At 32.5% G+C, this 21,893-nt stretch overlaps 1 protein-coding gene across 3 annotated transcripts in view; it reads left to right on the forward strand.

Moving 5' to 3' along the window:
- The window catches only part of LOC143236602 (plexin-A2-like), a 226,557-nt gene that overhangs the window by 55,473 nt on the left and 149,191 nt on the right, over window positions 1-21,893 (forward strand). For 2 of the 3 annotated variants that reach the window (XM_076474908.1, XM_076474912.1), the window contains exon 3: window positions 17,282-17,361. The gene's annotated coding sequence lies outside the window, so the exon portion shown is untranslated. Of the gene's footprint in view, window positions 1-16,278; window positions 16,413-17,281; window positions 17,362-21,893 lie in introns of those variants that run through there. The other variant, XM_076474910.1, reaches the window with a different exon arrangement.

The following is a 21,893-nucleotide window of genomic DNA, read 5'->3' on the forward strand; positions in this document are numbered from 1 at the left end:
TATAAACACGGTACAAGCGTGAATTCCCGCGTGCACTCACTTTCTCGAATGCCCTGAGCCATGCTGTAAGTGGTGTGTGTCGTGATAGCAAAGAATTGAGGATGAAAGTGTGAGATTCTGAGCAATCAACCGTGTTTTCACTGTCGTTACGGCATGAGAAATTACTCTGAGAATGGTGAGCAGATAAGGTCCCAAATGTGAATTCGACAGAACCGAAAAACTGAGATTATAGTATTATATTAATAAACGCACACACATTATGGCTTTGTATGATATTATAATATGATGCTTTAAAATGGTTCTAATTTTATTTGTGTGCTGTACGTGGTCTATTCATTTCCTCTTTTTACAAACCTCTTTGTTTATTCAGTAGTTATCACTCGTTAATTTTCATTTACAAATTGTGATAAACAGGCAGAAAACCATACTTTTGAACACACATTTGTACATATAAAGACTCTAGCCGCCAAAGTTTTACTAGATTATTAATCCTCAGTGGCTCTTCCTTAGGATTTCTAAACTCACGACCACACTAAATAAAAGACAAATTAAGCATTTATAACTAAGATAAGCCAGCAGGAACATAGCCCTGAGTAAAGTAACTTATATCTTCACATTTAAGGAATTAATAAGTCTACAAAACTTACCCTCCACCTGACACAACAAACACGTCATCTACTTGTTTAATACATCAAGTTTGTTCTTGAATAAAGATTAATTGACCACATCGTATTGGTTTGCATTAGGAAAATTGTATATTTCTTGAGTAAACGAAAGAGTTTGTTTTAATTTCGTACAAAGCTATATTAGGGCTATCTGCGCTAGCCATCTCTAATTTAGCAGTGTAAGACTACAGAAAAGGCAGCTAGTCATCACCAGCCACCGCCAACTCTTGGGCTACTCTTTTTAGCAACGAGTAGTGGGACTGACGGTCACATTATAACGTCCTCATGGCTGAAATGGCGAGTATGTTTGGTGTGAGGGGGATTCGAACCCGCGACCCTCAGATTACGAGTCTAGCGCTCTAACTACTGCCGGGCCAAAAAGAAAGGCTTTGAACAAACAAATTCGTGCTCAGTTAGTGAATCTCGTGCAGGTGCAAGATATTAAACAAACGTGTAGACATGGGAACCACTATTATATAGAATAGGTTTAAGGATAAACCATTTCTGTTTCTTTTTGGTACATCATACATAAGGCCAGGGCAGGAACCTGATGGATAAAGTTCTGATAAAGTAATGTCAGAGATTAATTTGTAAACTTTTATTTAATTATCTTAAAGTTCATTTGTATCTTTCCCTCCCATATAACGGTAAACTTAAGTTAATCATTACGAGGGAGTTTGAACTTTGTTTTGTATTTTGGGAGACATAATGAGATCTTTTTATATCACGACTCGTACAATTTCATCTAGCTGGATAACAACATTTCAGTTACTGGCAAACGATTTTAAAGCAAAATATAAACACACACACGCACACTATGAAATAAAACGTTTTTTTGCTTTTCTTTTTCTAAGAGAATGAAATTATAAGAGGAAAAGGATAATGCCACATCTTCAAATAAAGCTTTAATGAGGCATTCAATATTCATATGGTGTTAAAACTAGGAAATAATTTAAAGGTTAATACAGGTATATTAAAAATAAAAAAGGTAATTTGAAAAAATAAATGTACGAGTAGGCTGACAAGAACCTAAACCTTTCGATTGATAATTTTTCATTGTCAGAATCAGTAAGATTAAATATGGTAGTATCAGGAGTTAAATCACCAGAATTTGGTTTGTTGGACTAAATCAGGTTAATAAGGTGTTGGTAATTAGTCCACGATATTTTCTTAAGTTCAAGATTCACTGTAAAATGTTGGCTTGTTATCTATTCTTTCTCGACGATATTGGTTTTCAATTCTTCAACCACTAGCTTTCTTTGACAGCAATGATAAGCAGAAGACCCATGCACATTCCGGTTAGTCGGATTTAAACGTTAACAATATAATGGAATGTTCGATAAAGCCTAAGGCCTGTATATGTTTACTATTTTAAAAACAAAATATTTTAAAGGAAGCCTCTAATGTCAGTATAAACAAATAAATGTATAACGAAACAATACAAAGAAAATACCGGGAACTGGAAATGATTAGTAATGAAAACAAGGTAGGCAAAAAATATGTACACTCTGTTTAGATTTAGGACAGGCTAATATTTGAAGGAGTTTAGTATGAAGCTGTTGAAACCAGTTTATAAGTCAGGAATAGTTTTTTTTCATCTCACCTGTAAATTTTATACAAGAATGTTTTGAGTTTAGGTATTCTGAAAACCTTTCAGTGTTTACTAATGCCACGAAACAATGACTTAAATTATGGTGGTGCAGCTTTATATCGGATTGTAGAGGATGGAAAGGTCAGAGGTCATAACATGTTACGTGACTTACAGGAATCAGATTTTCTAAATATACTTTTTTTGGTAATAGTGTTTAGTGCCTAAACTTGATATTTAATATGTGGTCATTAAGAAGTGCACGAACCAACTACACTCAGTCGTGGGGTCCAGATGTGTTTTACTGACTAGGATGGATGTGGTGTTGGGTAAACTGTCTAGGTGTGTGTAGGTGGCTTTATCTAACCTCATGCACACATCATGTTTCTGTTGTGGAAATTGAGCTTTTCGTTATGTAGAAAAAAAACTGAGCTGACTTTTTTAAACATCACAAATGCCTTCTAAATAATAGATTGTGCAATTCTTTAACTGATGTTTTTCTTATTTACCACAAATTACCATAGGTATAGATAAAACATCTAAGGTATTTTATCGAACATACACTGAAGGAAAGTATTATGGTTAGTAAATTTCCATGATCTAAAACACGTTTCATGAAACTTTACAATTTTTATACTAACACGAGATCTTCCAGAAAACTGCAGGGTGACTTGACCCACCGACAACAAGTCGTCTGTAGTAAAAAAATATCCTTCGAAATTATATATGATTAAAGATTGTAGGCTATTGAATAATTATATATGGGTGACAAGACCAAGTGCAGTTTGTTTTCGCTACTTGTATATATTCTTTTGTTGTATATCAAATTCGGTATAGTGTCAGCAGTAGTTTTTTTTTTTTTACCATTTTCAGTACTCTTGATCTGAACACGTTATTGTACCTGTTTGACATGACTTGGTTGTTTGGGCGTTCGACTTACAATCTGCGGATCGCAGATTTGAAACCCATCATCGAACATGTTCTCTCTTTTACCCGATTGGGCGTTATAATGTAATGGTCAATCTCCCTATTGAGCAAGCAGTAGACCAAGGACTGAGAGCGTTGGCTAATTATGTTACTTTTAGTCTTTCGCTTCAAAATTGGGAATAGCTAGCGCAGGTAGACAAAGAGTAACTAATAGAAATTCAACGAAAGCTATAGCTTGAATATTCATGTTAAAAAAACTCGTGGGCCAGAAGGCGTCACATCAAAGGATGTGATCTGCTTACAGCTGGCTTAGATGGTAGATGAAATAGCCACAGTTAATACTGTTTTCAAATGCCTAAAACATGCTTCTAATTCTCACGCTAATCAAAGGAACAGAAATATAATAAGAAAACAAAAAAACGCGCACTTATATTTAATTCTCATAGAAAATGGGTGTTGATAGAAACTTGTTTATGAGAGATGTATAACGTTCTTGTAATACGATTATTGTACAGTTTGTTTCGGGATGCCGTTATTTAAAGTATATTTTGATGTATTACCATTTGCACATTTATCCAGTATGTATAGCCGACGCCCCCTAGTGGCACAGCAGCATATCTACGGACTTGCAACGCTAGAAACCGCGTTTCCATACTCATGATGGGCAGAACACAGATAGCCCATTGTGTAGCTTTGTGCTTAATTACAAACAAGCATAGCCGGCTTCGTATCGAATTTGCTTACAACTTAATACCAAAACATTGATGATAAATTGGCGTGTACATATACATACACAACAACATCACTGCTGTCTACCACTGTAAGGCTTATATTTTGATTAACATTGTTGGCCCGACATGGTTAGGTGGTTAGTGTGTTCGACTCGTGATCTGAGAGTCGCGGGTTCGAATCCCTGTCGCATTAAACACACTGGCCCTTTTAGCCGTGGGGGCGTTCCATGTGACGATCAATCCCACTATTCGTTCATAAAAGACTAGCTCACGAGTTGGCGGTGAGTGATGATAACTAGCTACCTTTCCTCTAATATTATACTGCTAACTTAGGAACATGTATCCCTCGTGTAGCTTTGCGCGAAATTAAAAACAAACAAACAGTTAACACTGTTGTTGAATGCCATGCTCATTCGTGGTTGTACAGTTAGGTATAACCTTGGCTTATTTTTTTCCACAATATTTTAGCTTACCCTGATAAAGAATAGATCATAAGATACGTCTAAAGGTTGTAATCGACAAGTATATTAAATTTATCACTTAGAATAATTCTTGTTTGTGACGTTCAGTACTGATGAAACAGATACTGATGTTTAAGAGATAGAAATACTGCTTTTCCTCTTTTGTGTAATAAATGGTTTGTTTAGGGATGTGGTGAATAAGAAATCTTATGTTTACAGGTTGTCGCCGTGCTGTGGCAATAAATTAATATTAAGTTTCTTTTTATCTTAAACTTGGTTCCCAATTTTAAAATATATTATTTTGAGTATCTTACTTTCAGTCATTGTTACCGTTCTGAGTCCAGTATTTTTCATGATAATACATATATATATACATATTTGTTTGTTTGTTTTGGAATTTCGCACAAAGCTACTCGAGAACTATCTGTGCTAGCCGTCCCTAATTTAGCAGTGTAAGACTAGAGGGAAGGCAGCTAGTCATCACCACCCACCGCCAACTCTTGGGCTACTCTTTTACCAACGAATAGTGGGATTGTCCGAACATTACAACGCCCTCATGGCTGAAAGAGCGAGTATGTTTGGTGTAACGGGGATTGGAACCCGCGATCCTCAGATTACGAGTCGAGTGCCTTAACCGCCTGGCCATGCCGGGCCCATATATACATATACACACACAAGTAATATTATATTCTCACAGAAAAAACGAAACGTATTGATTGCATTGGTTTTCTGGATAAAGTTACGATATTACTATAGGCTGACCTAAGCTCATTTAAATGTTTTACACCGCAGTTTAGTATAAAACCTTGCAAATTTCGTAGTTTAATATAATATAAGCATTTTAGATAACATCTGACGTATAAGAATTGCCAATAACTTGAGCTATGTTCTACGACTTGCACAGATTTTCGTGTTTTTCGGTTTATTGTATTGCATCCTCTGAAAGATGTGCAACAGTTCGAGTGGGACGAAGCTGGCAAAATGCCAAGTTTTCTGAAGCAACTGGTACTGAAGGCGTTGTATTTTTTTCTCCTACCTACATTTGTAGTCATGACAACGGTGACTGTTCAATTTTTAAGGGTATGGTGGAACATAACCTAAAGTGCATGCCTGATTCACACATCCTGCTTCATTCGCTCTTTTTCGTTACCATTTCATAAACCGGATAATGTGAAAGGGTCATCAGAATATAATGACTGTATATGTGTGCGTGTAGACTAAAAATCTCTTAAGAAATTGATAAATATCCGAATTATTTCATGTAGTTTAATCCCATGAAAATCGTCATCATTTTGATATCATTGTCACGTGTGTTTTGAAACGATTTCTGATATTATTTATCAATAATGATTGCTGGGTGCGTTATAAAGCAACGGTCAATCCCACTATTCGTTGGTAAAAGAGTAGCTCAAGAGTTGGCTGTGGGTGGTAATGATTAGCTGCTTTCCCTCTAGTCTTACACTGCTAAATTAGGGATGGCTGGCGCAGATAGCCCTCGAGTAGCTTTGCACGAAATTCAAGGCAATCAAACAATAATTTCATTATGGAATTATCAGCCTTACAATTCACTCGGTAGGTAATTTTTAGGGTATATATTATTCCCTTGAAAAAGCTTTACAGTATTTTCCCGTTTTAAACCTGTTATAATATTTCAACTCATTTGAATCGCATCCTTTGAACAAACAACCTAGTTCGAGGGCTCAACGCGATCCTTCTTTAGCTTATAAAATGTGTGGCCTTGAGCATGTGAGTGATATACTGGACCAAACTTGACCTTGTGTCAAAAGGTCCATGATGTTGTTGAAAACGCTCTACACATCCAGCAATTGGTTCGTCATGTAGCAGAAGCCAGTCCTGCTATCTGGTTTAAAAAAACAGATTAGAAAAAAACTTTATCGTATGCTGCTGAATAATTGTATTCCCTTTGGTCATCTAGCTAAAATAAAATTGTGGATAGGTTACCAAAAAAAAGTTTGCAAACAGCAGTATAAGTGAAACATTCAACTGCAATATTCATATGAATAGTCCTTGTAATGTATATTTCTCACATCTAAATATTGTAATGCATGGTGCTGATAACAATGATACCATTATATTGCTATTCTAATAGCATCCTCTCTTAGTTTGTCTCTAATAGGTGACATCACAGCCGTAATACCTAATGTCACTGAAGAGGTAGTCAAATTGACCACTGTATGCTATAGACAGTTGAAACGTGACAGAAAGGTTTGGCAAAGATACCACGACAACACTAAAGCTCAGCTACCAACAACAAAAGCTTTTGTTGGAAATTTAAAGTTTCTGTCTTCAAACATGTTCTTGATTCTTACCAAACACCATTTGATAAGCAGAAAGCCAAATGTTGATCAGTGATCACAAAAAGGTGTGCAAACAGTTATCCATGTACTGAGGAATTTAGGATGATCATTTTGACTAACCACGTAGTTAACTTGGTCAGTACATGGAATAAAGTCTTCCAACTTATATTGAGGAAGTTTGCAATGTGCATATTTATTAACCTATTGATTGCTGATTCGCTGTATAGGGTACTGTCCGCTTTCAGCAGTTCAATGTGAGTGTGCTGCATAGTGTAAGATTCGCAAACATTATCCGTGTATTTAAAGCAATCAGAGGGTTAATGAAAACAATTACTGAAAACACACGTGTTTTGTTACTTTAAAAACAAAGTCCAAGCTGAGCAGAAAATTAACCAACTTGATGCTGAATAATTCTAAAATTCATAAAGGCAAAGTTCAACGTACGAAAGATAAACACTCAGAAATAATAAAGTTTATTAAGAACAGAAACAAAAATTGCTTTCTTACACATTTAAAATATCTGAATAGATTGAAGTGTAATATTTTTATCATCTTAGCTCTATCATTACCACAAATGTCCATTCGCATTGAATGTGATTTAGAAAAGTTTCTTTGAATTATCAAAGAATTATTTTGACATATAAGTTTTGAAACTTTAAGCAATAAATAGTTTGAAGAAGCTTGTATGTGAAAGCATGTAAAGTTCTGTGGAAAAAATAACAATTTATCACTGAATTAGAAACCGTCTGTCAAGTCTTTATTAAAAAAATGGCTCGAGATCTATTTTACAAGACTTGACAGAAACATTAAAAGGCAGTATCGGGTGAGGATCTTCAAGACAGATTGCTTTTGATTAACGAACATTGACATACAAAATTTTGTAAAGGAATTCGTACAAAGTCTATTTTATGGATTCAGTAACAAGAATTTGTAAAGTTCCATCAATGACTCGTTCTTTATTTTCCAGTATGCAGCAAAAAAACTGAGTATATGAAAAATGTTGAGGTAATGTGCAGTGGAGTATGGCTAGTTTTCATTATTGTACTCCCAGTATCATACCTAATAGCTGAGAAGGATATTATACATAAATAAGACCATCTTCATAACTAAGTTACACTACGTATAAGAGTTTCAACTCATGTTTGTGAAGGAAATCGAAAATACTAACAAAACATCATAGGAATTGAGAAATAATATTGAATGAGTCTAACAAATTATCAGATACTTATCAAATTTTCACGACAAGGGCAATGGAAACCCTTTTCATATATGTTGTTTTTGAAGATCTGAAATACTGCCGTCTATCTACATAAGCAATGTAAACCTTCATAATAATCTAATTTTTACAAATTAGAATTTTAGAAAAATTTTCTTTACTTTCAGGATATATAATGTAATTTGGCTTTGAATTTATATTTATTAAAAAAAAAGATTAAAACGGTAATTGAATAATATGCTAACATAATACAGATAAAATATGAAAAAGTAAAATAAAATCAATCGCCACTTAAAATCAGTCCTAGTGCCACTTATTGCATGTACTAACATTTAAATATTTTTTACCCTTCCACAACAGCAGTATCTAAAAGACTTTCATTACAAAATCTTCTCCGTTGGGACAGCGGTAAATCTTCTGATTTACGATATTAAAGTCAGGGGTTAGATTTCCCTAGGTGGACACAGCAGATAGCCCGATGTGGCTTTGCTATAAGAAAGAAACGCACGAACACACATGTTACAAAATGCTATACCATATAATTTATTGGATCAGCTCCATAGGGGCAGAGCAGTAAATTTATAGACTTAACACTAGTAACCAGTTTTGAGATTTGTTGTGGCCACAGCAGAGATAACCCATTGTGTGTAGCTTTGTGCTTAACTAGAAACAAACAAATTTCTTTGTTTAGAGGTAGAGTATATGAAGTCAAAGTGAAAGTGAGGACTTTGTTTTGTTAATTCTTGAACTTCAGCATTTGACCCATTTCTTAAAAAATCTGTGATCATAGTTGAAATGTTCCTGTTCAAATTAAACCTTGTTTTCAGTCTCAACAATGATGATCTCGGATTCTACTATCAATGGACTCTTAAATGACTCATAAATCTGCATGTCACAATCAAAATGAAATGTATATATATATACGATATTGGTCCGATTATAGCGCGATCTCGAATATAAGGCGACCATATTTACAGAAACCATGGGGAAACATTGAGTGTCATAAAGTATCATGTCGTCCCATAAGTAATGCCTGGAAATTTATTACAGAAAATACATCATAATTTATTTCTTTGCAGAAGGTTTTAATGACTAAAATTTGTAGTAGGACGTGTTTAGAAATGTTCAGACAAATGAAAGAAACTAACCCAACTCCACTTTTTCAGATCATTAATCAAATAAACCCCCATGAAGATGGATGTCTATGAGGAGTACATAAACATATAATGCTTCATGAGTTTAAAAAGGCAGTTGTGCAGCAGACACTATACTCAATGAAAGAAAATGTCGAAGATGGTTTCAGAAGTTCAGATCAGGTGACTACAGCTTAAGTGATTCGTTACGTTCAGGTCGTCCTGTTGAGTTTAATGATGACTTGCTGCTGGCTGCATTTGATGAATATTGTGTTGTTACAGTTGAAGAACTAGCACAGAAGTTTAATTTAACCCATTTAACAGTTAACCGTCATCTGCAGCAGCTTGGAAAGGTGTCGAAACTTGGAAAATTGGACCCCATGATTTGATAGAGCAAGAGTGGACATTTGCGCTTCTCTGCACTCTTGTGAACGTAACTCTCCTTTTTTTGGACAGTTTAGTGACTGGAGAAGAAAAATGGATATACTATAAATATGTTAAGCGCTGCAGACAATGGCTTAGTGCAGATAAACTGGCTAAAGCAAGCCCAAAATGGACCTACACCCTAGGAAAGTATTGTTGAGCGTTTGGTGGGATATTGTTGATGAGATCCTCTTTTAGTTGCTGCCACTCAATGTAACGATTACATTAGACTTCTATTGTCAATAGTTAGAGCGCTTGACTGTTGCACTGAAAGAAAAAAGGCCTGTTTTGATCAATCGTAAAGGTGTTGTGTTACACCAGAATAATCCACAGCCCCGTACTGAAAGGATCACATGCAAAGATTAAAGAGCTAGACTGGGAAAAATCTTCCATATCCTCCTTACTCTCCAGACTTTGCCCCATCTGATTATCGTCTATTCCGAAGTTTGCAGAACTATAATGATGGAAAAGAGCTTGGAACACATGAAGATATCAAACTACCCTCTCTTCATTCTTTTCCTCCAAACCCCCTCTCCCAGCCGTGGGGGCGTATAATGTGACGGTCAATCCCACTATTCGTTGGTAAAAGAGCAGCCCAAGAGTTGGCGGTGGGCGGTGATGACTAGCTGCCTTCCCTCTAGTCTTACACTGCTAAATTAGGGACGGCTAGCACAGATAGCCCTCGAGTAGCTTTGTGCGAAATTCCAAAACAAACAAACAAACAAACAAAATCCAAACCCCCAAGAATTTTATAGAAGTGGCATTCAGAAGCTTGTGAATCGTTGGCAGGAAGTAATTAATAAAAATGGAACATATATTATTGATTAAATAACATTAAAAGCGTTTGAAATCCTTTCTCTTTTTCTGAACCTAAAATCGGACGTTACTTAAGGGATGACTTGATACTTTCATACTCGTATAGGTCCGCGAAATCAATACTCTAACGGAACAGCTTGCAAGTGGATTAGTTACAAGAATTAGAGATGACCTTGAGTAAACATCTGACACACACGCATAGACGGATACTATCTACGTAGATATCCAGGACTACGACAGGCTAGAGCAGGGGAAAGGGGTCTATTATGGTCGGCCACAATTATCAAGCGACTATTATTTTTAGTCTGATCATTAATTTTAAAAATGTCGCCTTATAATCGGGCCAATACTGTATATACCATACATATTGCGAACCGTGGTATCTGTTGAAGCGTTTGTCTGACTGTTGTTTACAGCGGCCACTTCCCGCACTGCATTTGAAGAGCTATGCATGCAGACAGAGCTCAACATTTGCTTTTGAAATTGCAGGGAAATGGGCATGAAAAATGTTGATGCCAATTTTTTTTCACAATCAGGATATTCTGCACTAACTTGTTAGAAATTAATCGTACTGTCATTCACACTTCAAAATGTAACATAACCGAAATAATTAAAATGTTGATCTTAATAATGAGTTGTTCTTATCATTACTGAAATGTTTAACAATTACTTTTCGCGGTGGGGTGTATAAGTAACTGAGAGCGTTCGCTCTGAGTGAAACTAAGAGTGTAACATAATTAACCTTTTTAAAGTCTACGAAGTAATTTAAATTTATAGATTAACTTAACTTTTCCCGTCACCTGGGGTGGGCTATTTTTGTCTGTCTAAGTATAATCAGTGCATTTTGGTTTGTTTTGAGTTTTGCGCAAAACTACATGAAGACTATCTGCACTAGCTATCCCTAATTTAGCAGTGATAGATTATATGGAAGGCACTCAGTTAATACCACCTACCGCCAATTCTTGGACTACTCCTTTACCAACAAATAGTGGGATTGACTGTCACATTATAACGCCACCACCGCTAAAAGGGCGAACATGTTCAGTAACGGAGATTCGAATCTGCGACCCTCAGATTGTGAGACGAACACGATTTTACTTTATAGGCTGACAAAAAATATTATATTTTACTTTAAACTAAATCCAATAACAGTTACTTTTTATTTTTTTGTAGGTTGTGTAATAGATTTCATGGATATCAACTAACTTAGTATTTGATTTTGCAATAGACTAGTGAACTCATGGTTGCTTGTCGTTTTTAACAGAATTATTAGAACATATTGATTAGAGTAATTAATCATTGCGGGTAATTTAACAACCGACTAAGGATAATTGTTCAGAATATCTAACGCTTGGCTCCATACATAGGCCGCCTACTATATAGAAGAGAAGGGGCACGTGCCCTCCACATTTTCTGTTAGCTTACATATACTATTATTAACCTATGTTAGATTGATTTAGCTCTCTTTTTTTTCATCTCTCACCCCTCCACCCCACCCTACATTCTATTTTCAACAAAGTCAGGGTTCTGCATGGTGTGTTTTCAAGTCTGTTGAAACCGTAAAGACTTATGTTCGGAAACGTGATCTTGATTCAGACCCAACACCACTTCCTCCAGTACAGTACAGACGGGTGCAATTATGCAAAACTTCCATGTAACATATTCTTTTCATGTCTAAGAGATGTTCGTTGCAACATTGAACTTGACAAAACCAGATTTAGAATTATTTTAAGAAGAGAAGATGACTCAAACATTTTAGCTTTTTTTATCATATAAATGTATGATTAATTATTTAATAAATTTCATTATCTTATTAAAGCTACGTAACTTCTATGCCTTAGGGCATACAAAGAGGCGAGAGAATATCAGTATATCCAAAACTGCTTAACTGTGATAGAGTATCATCAGGTACATTAATAAAGCACACGGTCTTAAGATATAGAATCCACACACAAAGTTCTATAGACACTAAATCCAGGCTTGCCATAATGTGATCATATAGGCTGCTGGAAGTTAGTAAATATAATGTTCTCAGCACCAGATGCGTTACTTTTCTAACATCTTTATATTAATTACATCAGCTGGTCTCCTCTTAGATTCCTCCTAAGGTTAGTGTAAAGTTACTTGATACAGCAAAAAGGTTAATTTGTCACTGCTGTAGACAACGTTCCTGTTACATAGCAACAGTTTTCTTCATACAATTATAATGTACTAAAAAAAAACTTGGGTTGTTTGCCAATACAATATTTTTAATCGACTTTAAGAAGACAAGTGTAACTCTTTCTAACATAAAATATACTTAACGCAAATTGCATTGCATAGGTAATGAAAGATTGTGTTGACTTAAGTGTATAAAGATGATAACTGAGTTTTTTCATATTTTCGTTCTAATCTTTTCCCCCCTTAAATTTTAGTGTTTCATTATAAACCTGTCATCATTAATATGAATGTAACTGAGGAGGTTAAAGTTATTTTTAGTAGGCAACCATTTTGTACTATACTTTTACTGTTTTGATCATGTCGAGAAGAATTCTTTACTTGGAGCATCATAGCAGTTCAATTAGTCTTCCCGACGTTGTTTATGTAGAATGGCTTTCTGTTTGATAGCAAAATAACTTGGGTTAGATAGGTGTGAGTTTGAGTAAACATTATAAAACTTTGAACTGTTTTAATGTTAAAATTGTAATTTGTTTTATGAAATGTCCTTATTACTTCTCACTATATGGACGAAGCATGTATGTCATTAACTATGTATGCAACTAAAACTCCTTCGCCAGCTATTGAATGGCACTGCAAAGAAACTCTCCTAAACTATTTCACACTTTGGGTATTAAAGGTTCAAACAGTTATAAAAATAACTGTGGTACATGAAACAACCATTTCTATATAATATAACAAAAAATAAAAGTACTCTCCTTATAAAAATAACATGACTTTCATTAGGACTGTACACGAGTGTTTGATTATACCTTTATTGATGTAATTTTTAAATGTTGCACTGAAAAATGGGGGGTTCTTAAAATATTACAGTTTATATCAGTGAAACGTATGAAACTTTTGAATTCTGTACATTGAATCATTTGATGTAATGAGATGCATATGATTAAAGACCACAATCTGAACACTTCCTGTGTAGTACTTCCCAGTAAAACAACCTTTTTTATCTGTGGTGGGAAGAACACATATAGTCCATTGTATAGCTTTGTACTTAACTACAAATGAACGAAAGAACAAATATTTTTTTTCAGAAACTGTTCACTCTATAAATATATTTTTTTTCAATGAGATATGAAGACTACGATTAGTAACTATTAGCATAAACGGCTAGTATATTTTTTTAATTATTCTAAATGTATCAGTTTGAAATTTTGAATAGCGGCTGACTCACAAGAGAATATAATAAAAAACTGTACATGTGCATTGATACATGTCTTTTGAACGTCTCAAGCGTTACTGTGTGCTAACAAATAAAATGAATAATATTCACTAAGCTCGTGTTAATATGAAGTCAGAAGAATACTGTCTGTTTCATTTAAAGTTCTATTTTTACTTCATCAGAGGGTTTTTGAAAAAGATGCAGTTTCTCTGTTTTTCATCTAAAGCGTTTTTATTTGTGCAGATGTAAGAATAAGGCTTGTATAATAATATAGTTGTTAATAAACAATTGTGAGTGCTGATTGGATTTTTAGTTTTCTTTATTATTCAGCGACAATATTGGGCACATGTAACCAAAACAATTTGATTAACTCAAAGCTTTCAAACGTTCTAGTACCAGAATTCAGAAAGACTCATCGGTCTCTTGTCGTAGAAGTTATCTATAAAATACATTTAGTGTTTTCGAAAGGTTGAGTATGCGTTCAAACTTTAGAAGTTACGGAAAACTCTGTTCCTTCTTTATTTTCACGAAAGTCCGGAAATTGTGTTAGTGTGTAGAAAAGCAAGCCATAAAACGTATGTATGGGTTCGTGACGTCGTTCATAGCTGAGCACATGAATATGGTATAAGGCTTGTCGTCATGGTAACAACGGTAACACACGCCTTCATCAGTGTTAGAAGATGCAGAGGACATTTCGCTGTTATCATTATATGCATGTCTTTTCCATGTCGAAGAGACTGGCGATTGTTACTAGAGGTTAATTAAACATTAATACTTTTCAAGTAAACAACTTTTTTGTACACTGATAAATAGTGTACTAACTGTCTAAAAATATTTAGTATATCATTTTGTGTTTTATAGAAGAGGGTAACTCAGAAAATTTTAGCAGAACAAGTTAGGGTTATCAGTCTGTTTTAAGTGTTTTTCAATCATAAGTAAATCTTTATTCCTAAAAGGTGAATTAGTTTAATAATGATATTTGTGCATTCTCAATAGTAAATAGTCTTTAACTTTATCTCCTGTAGTATCCCTTTGTTTCAGTATCCATTTTGCAATATCCTAAAACATGAGCTAATAAGTATCATCATCATGGCTGAAAGCAGAAAACAGTTTTAGTACCAGTCGATTTCCATTCTCTTTGATTACGTTATCATTAAAGTTCATAAATTCAGTAATGAGCCCAAGGGGAATCAAAGGATAATTGTTTTGTAATTGTATGTATGGTTGAAATTGTTTCCTATTGTTTCTCGCTAGATATCATATTATTCAAAAATTGCACATGTGACCAACTTATCTCTGATAACATTGCACCTCGAAGATAATTTTTCTCTCATTTGAAGAGTGGGTATTAGAGTGGCAGCTCGTAAACTTGTAATGGATGTCGAATAGATAACGCAAATTTTTAAGAACACGTAGGTACGTGTGTTAAAGAGGGCGTGTCAGTGTAAAGCAGTAATTAAGTTTTTATATGCATTTTCAAATATATATTCACGAGCAAGACAAAAATTGCAACAGATTTCCTAGTGAGACATCTCAATAACTTAAGTTCTTATAAATTTACTTGTATATATTACGTTTTTACTAAACAACTGGCAGCTGCACTATTTTAAGTCTGCTAATTAGGTAAAACTAAAAGAAAACAAAAAAATTTCAATAAACAAAAAAGTTTTCCATCAACTCGTATTAAATAGCTTGTGTGTTAAAAAAATAAGCGCAAGTTCGTATATTATTGTACTTTGAACTCTGGCATTGTTTGCCTCAAGGTACAAATTATTATATTGTTCTGATAATTAATTTGTTATTTATTGTTGCTACAGCCTAACGTTACTAAATGCTCCGACATTATCGTTGTTGATATCCAATATTTAATGTTCGTAATATGTTCGGCGTTTAGACTATTTCATTGTTTGCCATTGTTAATGGCTCGGTATGGTCATGTGGTTGGGGCGCTTGACTCGCATTCTGAGGGTTGCGTGTTCGAATATCCGCCACGTTATTCATGCTCGCCCTTACTCTGGCTCGTGAGAGTGCTATAATGTAACGGTCAATCCCACCATTCAGTGAGTAGTCCAAGAGTTAGCGGTGGATGTTGATAACTAGTTGCCTTCCTTCTAGTCTTTCAGTGCTTAATTAGAGACGGCTAGCTTGTTGCTTTGTGCGAAATTCAAAATAAACAAACAAATACATGTTAAAAATATGATATGCTAACCTGTTCTCTGTTGGAACCAAAGTTAGATGTTGAGTGTAATTTGCTTCATAACCACAGCAGAGTATAAAAATAAACTACTAGAAAATATTACGATTATTAAATAAATCATAATCACTTTTATTGTCTTTGATACATACAAGTGCATTTTTATACTACTGTCAGCAATGATATAATCATTAAAAACATTTTTAAAATTAAAATTTAAATGCCATACATCAGTGATGTATTTGAATCTAACAAATTTATTCACATAGTTAATTTCATCATTCATAATTTTATTTTTGTTATAAATATATTTAATATTTTAAGTGTTTCCATAGAATATTTTCAGTTGTCTTTTAAAAGTTAAATTTAATATTAATTTTTATAGTTTTATTTTGAGATAAAAATTAATATTCTTTTATCTTCCAGATTTCTGAATTAACTTCATAAGGACTTAATATTCTTAATTATAAATCTTTGATGGCATTTTTAGTCCTTATTAATTTGATTATGAAAGAGAAATGTATGATTAAATATGATAGTAATGAAAGAAGTAGCTTGAATCAGGTAATGCCTTAGAGTTAATTCTTTTTTACCAGAATTTCTGTTATTTTTAAGTTTAATCTGAATTTGGACATACAAGTAATTACCAAAGAAAAAAATTATTAATTGTCATCTGTTTAATTTAAAATTACTAAAGTTGGTTAACCTTAGTGTATGTATTAGAATATTTTGAAATTATACCTCCAAAATGTTTTGTCAATTTACTACTGTCTTTATTTCAAAATTCTATTCCAATTTTTTAATGTTTTTCCTCATTAAATGGTAGGGCAGAAACTGCCATCTCTTCTATAAAACTGGGCTACTGTTAAATTGTGTTGAATTATGATGTTTCCTAGATATGCATTTACTAAATATCTGTCTTTTATTTCTCAGATCAACAAAAACATGTGAATCTTAACAATAATTATTAGTCAGTTAATACCTCTCAGTCAAGGAGTGATGCTAAACTAACAGAATATTTGAAGTTTTAAAATTTTTTTATTGAAATCTACAAAAATTTAAGTTAATATTGTAATTTTTATTTTAATACAGAAGTCAAAAATGTATTCCATTGGTAATTTTATTTCAAACAACTTGTAAAGCTGTTTGACAAACTTTCACTGTTTGATATAATGTAAAATATATATTTTGAAGTAACTTCCAAATATGTTTATTTTTTATACTCATAAGATTAAACATCTCTTACAATAATTAAATTTATTTCTTTAGCTTTAACATAATTTCAATGTTATGGATATTATCTTTCATGTTCTCTCTTTTTCACCTATCTGCATATATGACAACTAAATTAAAGTAATACAATTTTCATTATTATATGGAATGTCTTTTCTTTTAATTACTTTTTGAATTTTGCATTAATCTATGATATGCAGATGAACTTTATGACCAGATTTACTGGGGAAGAAAATACTTGAACACACTTGAAGCCTCTTATTCTGATACTTCACTATTGGTAAGTACCTCTTTGTTTTTTTACAGAGTCTGCTAAGTTGACATTGGGTCATTACTTGTTTTAGCTTCATATTATAATGTACAATTTTGCTTTATTTGTCTTGTTTCTCCTGAATATGAATAATATATGCTTGAAAAGTCCAAATTGTTTTATACTTAGATTATTTGATAATCATATGCTCTATACTTCACATTTACAAATATAGTAAAACCAGTTAAGTATTGGTAATATTATTGTTTTCAATGTTATATTCTGATGTAAGCAAGCTATGTACTTCAATCAAATATTAAAAATCAACCCAGTAATGAGTAGAGCTAATTAAATATACTGTTTTTATTTTCTTTCTTATAAGAATTATAATTTTATTTCGATCAGTTGAGCACCTATGTTGTTAACAATATTTTTGGTCACAAACTTAATATATTTGAAGTTGGCCATCTTAGGATTTAGTTATTCCTAAATCTAGATGCCAAACTAACAGTGTTAATTCTCTCTCTAATGGAAGTATAAGTAATAATAAAAGCACTAGATATATTAAATACTTTTATAGTGTTTTTATTGAAACTAATATTAAAGAAATAACAGAGTATATCTTATTTAGGAAAAATACATGCTTGTTAGCTCAAGTACTGTCAAATATTTAATGTGAACTTAATTACTCAAGTTTTTAACTTACTCGATATGGATTTATTCGTAGAATTCAAAAAGTAAACCTTTATTATAAATAGTATAATTAATCTAGCAAATTTGATAATTTTCCTTAAAATGTAACTGTAGTTTAATTAGGTTTCAGTAATAATGTTTTCATAATCAATTTTATATTGACAGTTGTAAAAATTTGCCAGTAAGAAATAGGTATTATGTATTTACATTTCAAAGGTTTATATATCATTACAGTATTTGCTTGATATTTGGTTTGATTTAGTGGAAGTAATGTTAACTACTTTCTTTATCAGAAATTTATTGCTATAACTGATAAATTAAACTTAATTTACTCTTCAACTGACATCCATTATATCTGTTTGGTTATCTGCTTTGCTTTGTTTTCTGATATTTAAATTATTATATTATCTGTTTGTTTGTTTTTTAAATACTATAATTATTTAAACTAATAGGCTACTATTTGGTTTTTGCCACTATCTAATATTTTGTTTTTTGTTGTCTTATTATATTTGTTGTTTCAACTTCAGTGAACTTGTCTTTTAATTTTCTGTGCTGGAAATTTATGCATAAAGGAATTATGTTTTAACCTTTCTTTTGTGTGTATAAAAGATGGCACCTAAGATTTTTATTTATTGTAAAAATATAAATTTCCTAAATTTTTAACATTTATAACTTTTATAAGCTAAATAACAGAATGATTTTTATAGAAACCTATCATCCTACTTATTTTCAAGAATACTTTGTATTTAAAAATATTTTTCTTTCAGTTTATTTGTAATTTGACTTCTTCTCTTTTGTTTCATATGCTTGTTATATTACTTTAATCTATTAATGTTAATTGTTAAGCACATGTTTTCTCTTTCTTAATTTGTTAGCATCTTGTCTTTCAACTTTGTGGGTAAAACTCAGTTTATATAAAAGCATATTTTAGTTTTATTTCTGCCTTATTTTATAAAAATATGCAAAAGTTACATTTTATGAAATATTAAAAATGAAGCATGAATTGTGTCAGGAGGAACTTTAAACTGTTTCCTGCATAATTTTATACTCAAATGATACTAGTGGCATGTGAAGTGTTTTACATCAGTGAAAAGTATTTGTGTTAATAAATGAACATTGAATTGTCATTTTCTCTGTGTCCACTGATTTTGAATTATTATAAACTGGAATTAACCATATAATGTCTTCAATTTTTTCTTCTAGAATTTATGGCAATTGTGAAAATACTAATTATATTGTGTGAAATGAGCTTGATCAAAGTATTAACATATATTATAGCATCATATGGTTCTCACTGTGTATGAAAACCAGGAACATAATAACACTGAATAACTAGTATCATTTGAATAACATATAATAACATTGAATCTCAAATTTCTTCCTATTGCCCTCCTGTTGTAAACGATCATGCCTGTGGTCACAACACCCAAACATTAAGGACATTTCATCTTTCAGGCAAATTCTAAATGCCAATGAGAAACTTGCCAACAACTAAAGGGGATCATTTAAGAGTTAGGAGTTGAGTACAGGAATCTACAACATCTCAACTCCAACTACCTTTTGCTGTGTGCAGATGGTTATAATAAAGCAGTAATGCTTAATATTAAGAAAAAAAACCTTTAATGTATAATTAAACCAACCTGATGAAAATTTTACAAATTAAAACTCTTAACTTTCACTTTTGATCACTTTCTGTATTAGTATCTGTTTATTTCTGTAAATGAATTAAGTTTATAAATGGTTAAAATCTGTTTGTGTTTCATTACAGCTAGATAGAACTAGTTATCTTTTATCATTAAAAGTAATAAAACTAAATCCTTATTATGATGTATAACAACACATATTCTGCTATTTTAATTAATTTCATGTATATATTTGTTGTTTTATCATCCTGTATTTGCAAATATTATTTATATATGAAAGTTACTAAATCTTTTTGTACATGATATGAATCTAACTATCCAAGCAAGTTTTTAACTATAACTTGACAAAGTTAGTAATACAAGAATATTTAAAGATAATTTATAGCCATCATTGGCACAAGCAGCAAAAGCTAGCTGCAAACTATCAAAGCTACCACAAATATCAGTGTGAACTGAGAATATTTCACATTTCAGGTAAAATATCCTGTTTTATTATATTAGTGATGTCCAACATGTGAAACTGCTACACTATGCAAGACCTTTAGGTTGCTTTCTTTTTCTTTTTGTTAGGGATAAGAAACACAATTAGATTGAAATAAAAATCTATTTTATTTTAGTCATACCATGATTATCAATTATGAATGGGCTTTTACAAATGTTCCTACAAGAACATTATAACCACTGGGAAGCTTACAGTGAATGATATGATTTCTGTGTACAAAATGTTTTAAAAATTAACACATATTTAGGTATGTCTTGCTTTATGGAACCTCTTCTAACATGTTTGGATCAATTAGACTAGTTATCAAATTTTCCTGATTTTCTTTACAACATTCTGAGAAATTATTTTATGCTAAGTTCATTATGTTGTTACCATTGCAATAGATGCATCAAGTTCTTTGGTGGGTCAGTGATAAGCTTATGAACTTGTACTGGCTCTAGTGTTAAAATCCTGGGTTTGATTCTCCACAATGAATGAAGTGCAGATTGTCCATTTGGTAGCTTTGCATTATGAAGACCACACCAACGACCAAATTAAGCTGTTTCTAATTGAAGTTCTTTGCTCATTGGTATATATCTAGCAATGCTGTCAGGTTCATCATGCCACTTATTCAGCTGATTGTTTATCGAGATACTGCTATTACATATTGTTTATCAGTTCTCATGTTTTCATGAGTTTACATAATATTGAAATTTATTAATTTAATTTTCTTTTGGTTGTTTCGCACTTACTTTGTAAAACTCATATTATCAGTAATTTGAAATAAAGCATTTCAATGAACACAATATTTTTCAGATTTTGAACATACAAAAAATTATAAACGATGATGGTTTGTAAATTTTATAGCAAATTATCTTTAAATTTTTGTTGACGTTTTTTTATTTTCATCGTTATAGATTTACATCTCTCTCATAAAGTAATTTTAAATTAATAGGATTTCCTTCAAGTTAATTTTTTTTAAAAACTAAATTTGTTTCATCAGGCTCATGGAATGTCCCCTTTCTCATCTTCAGTGTTTAATATATTATACGCAAAAAGAGAAAGCTACATTTAAAACAATTAATCGAGAATTCTGTTTGAACACTTGTGCAATTGTCACAAAACATTGTAAATGCTAATCTCTTAAGATTGAAACATTATACAGTAAGATAATTTAATTTCGCAGTTAAAACGCTTGTAAACGGATTAATTACGACTTTTGTTTTCATAATCTAATTTATCTTCTGTGCTTGATGAGAAAAGTACTTGTAGTTTTTATTTAATATTTTAGAAATTTGTTAATTGTAAGATAATTTTTCTTTAATGAATTTAATTATTACTAAAGATTAACCCTTTTATATAGTATTTTCTATAGTTCTTTTTCACGTAATTCACAAACATTAGGTAAATGGAAATATCTGGTATCACTGTCTACATTTTCGTATTAATAGAAATAAATTCTCTCGTTCTAGGGGATAATACATGATATTTATCACCCGCTTAGTTGTTGCACCTTGACATATCAGTTTTACTGTATGTTTGTTTTGGAATTTCGCACAAAGCTACTCGCGGGCTATCTGTGCTAGCCGTCCCTAATTTAGCAGTGTAAGACTAGAGGGAAGGCAGCTAGTCATCACCACCCACCGCCAACTCTTGGGCTACTCTTTTACCAACGAATAGTGGGATTGACCGTCACATTATACGCCCCACGGCTGGGAGGGCGAGCATGTTTTGGCGCGACTCGG

This window comes from Tachypleus tridentatus, chromosome 13 (genome assembly GCF_004210375.1).
Source record: "Tachypleus tridentatus isolate NWPU-2018 chromosome 13, ASM421037v1, whole genome shotgun sequence".
NCBI classification, from domain to species: Eukaryota; Metazoa; Arthropoda; class Merostomata; order Xiphosura; family Limulidae; genus Tachypleus; species Tachypleus tridentatus.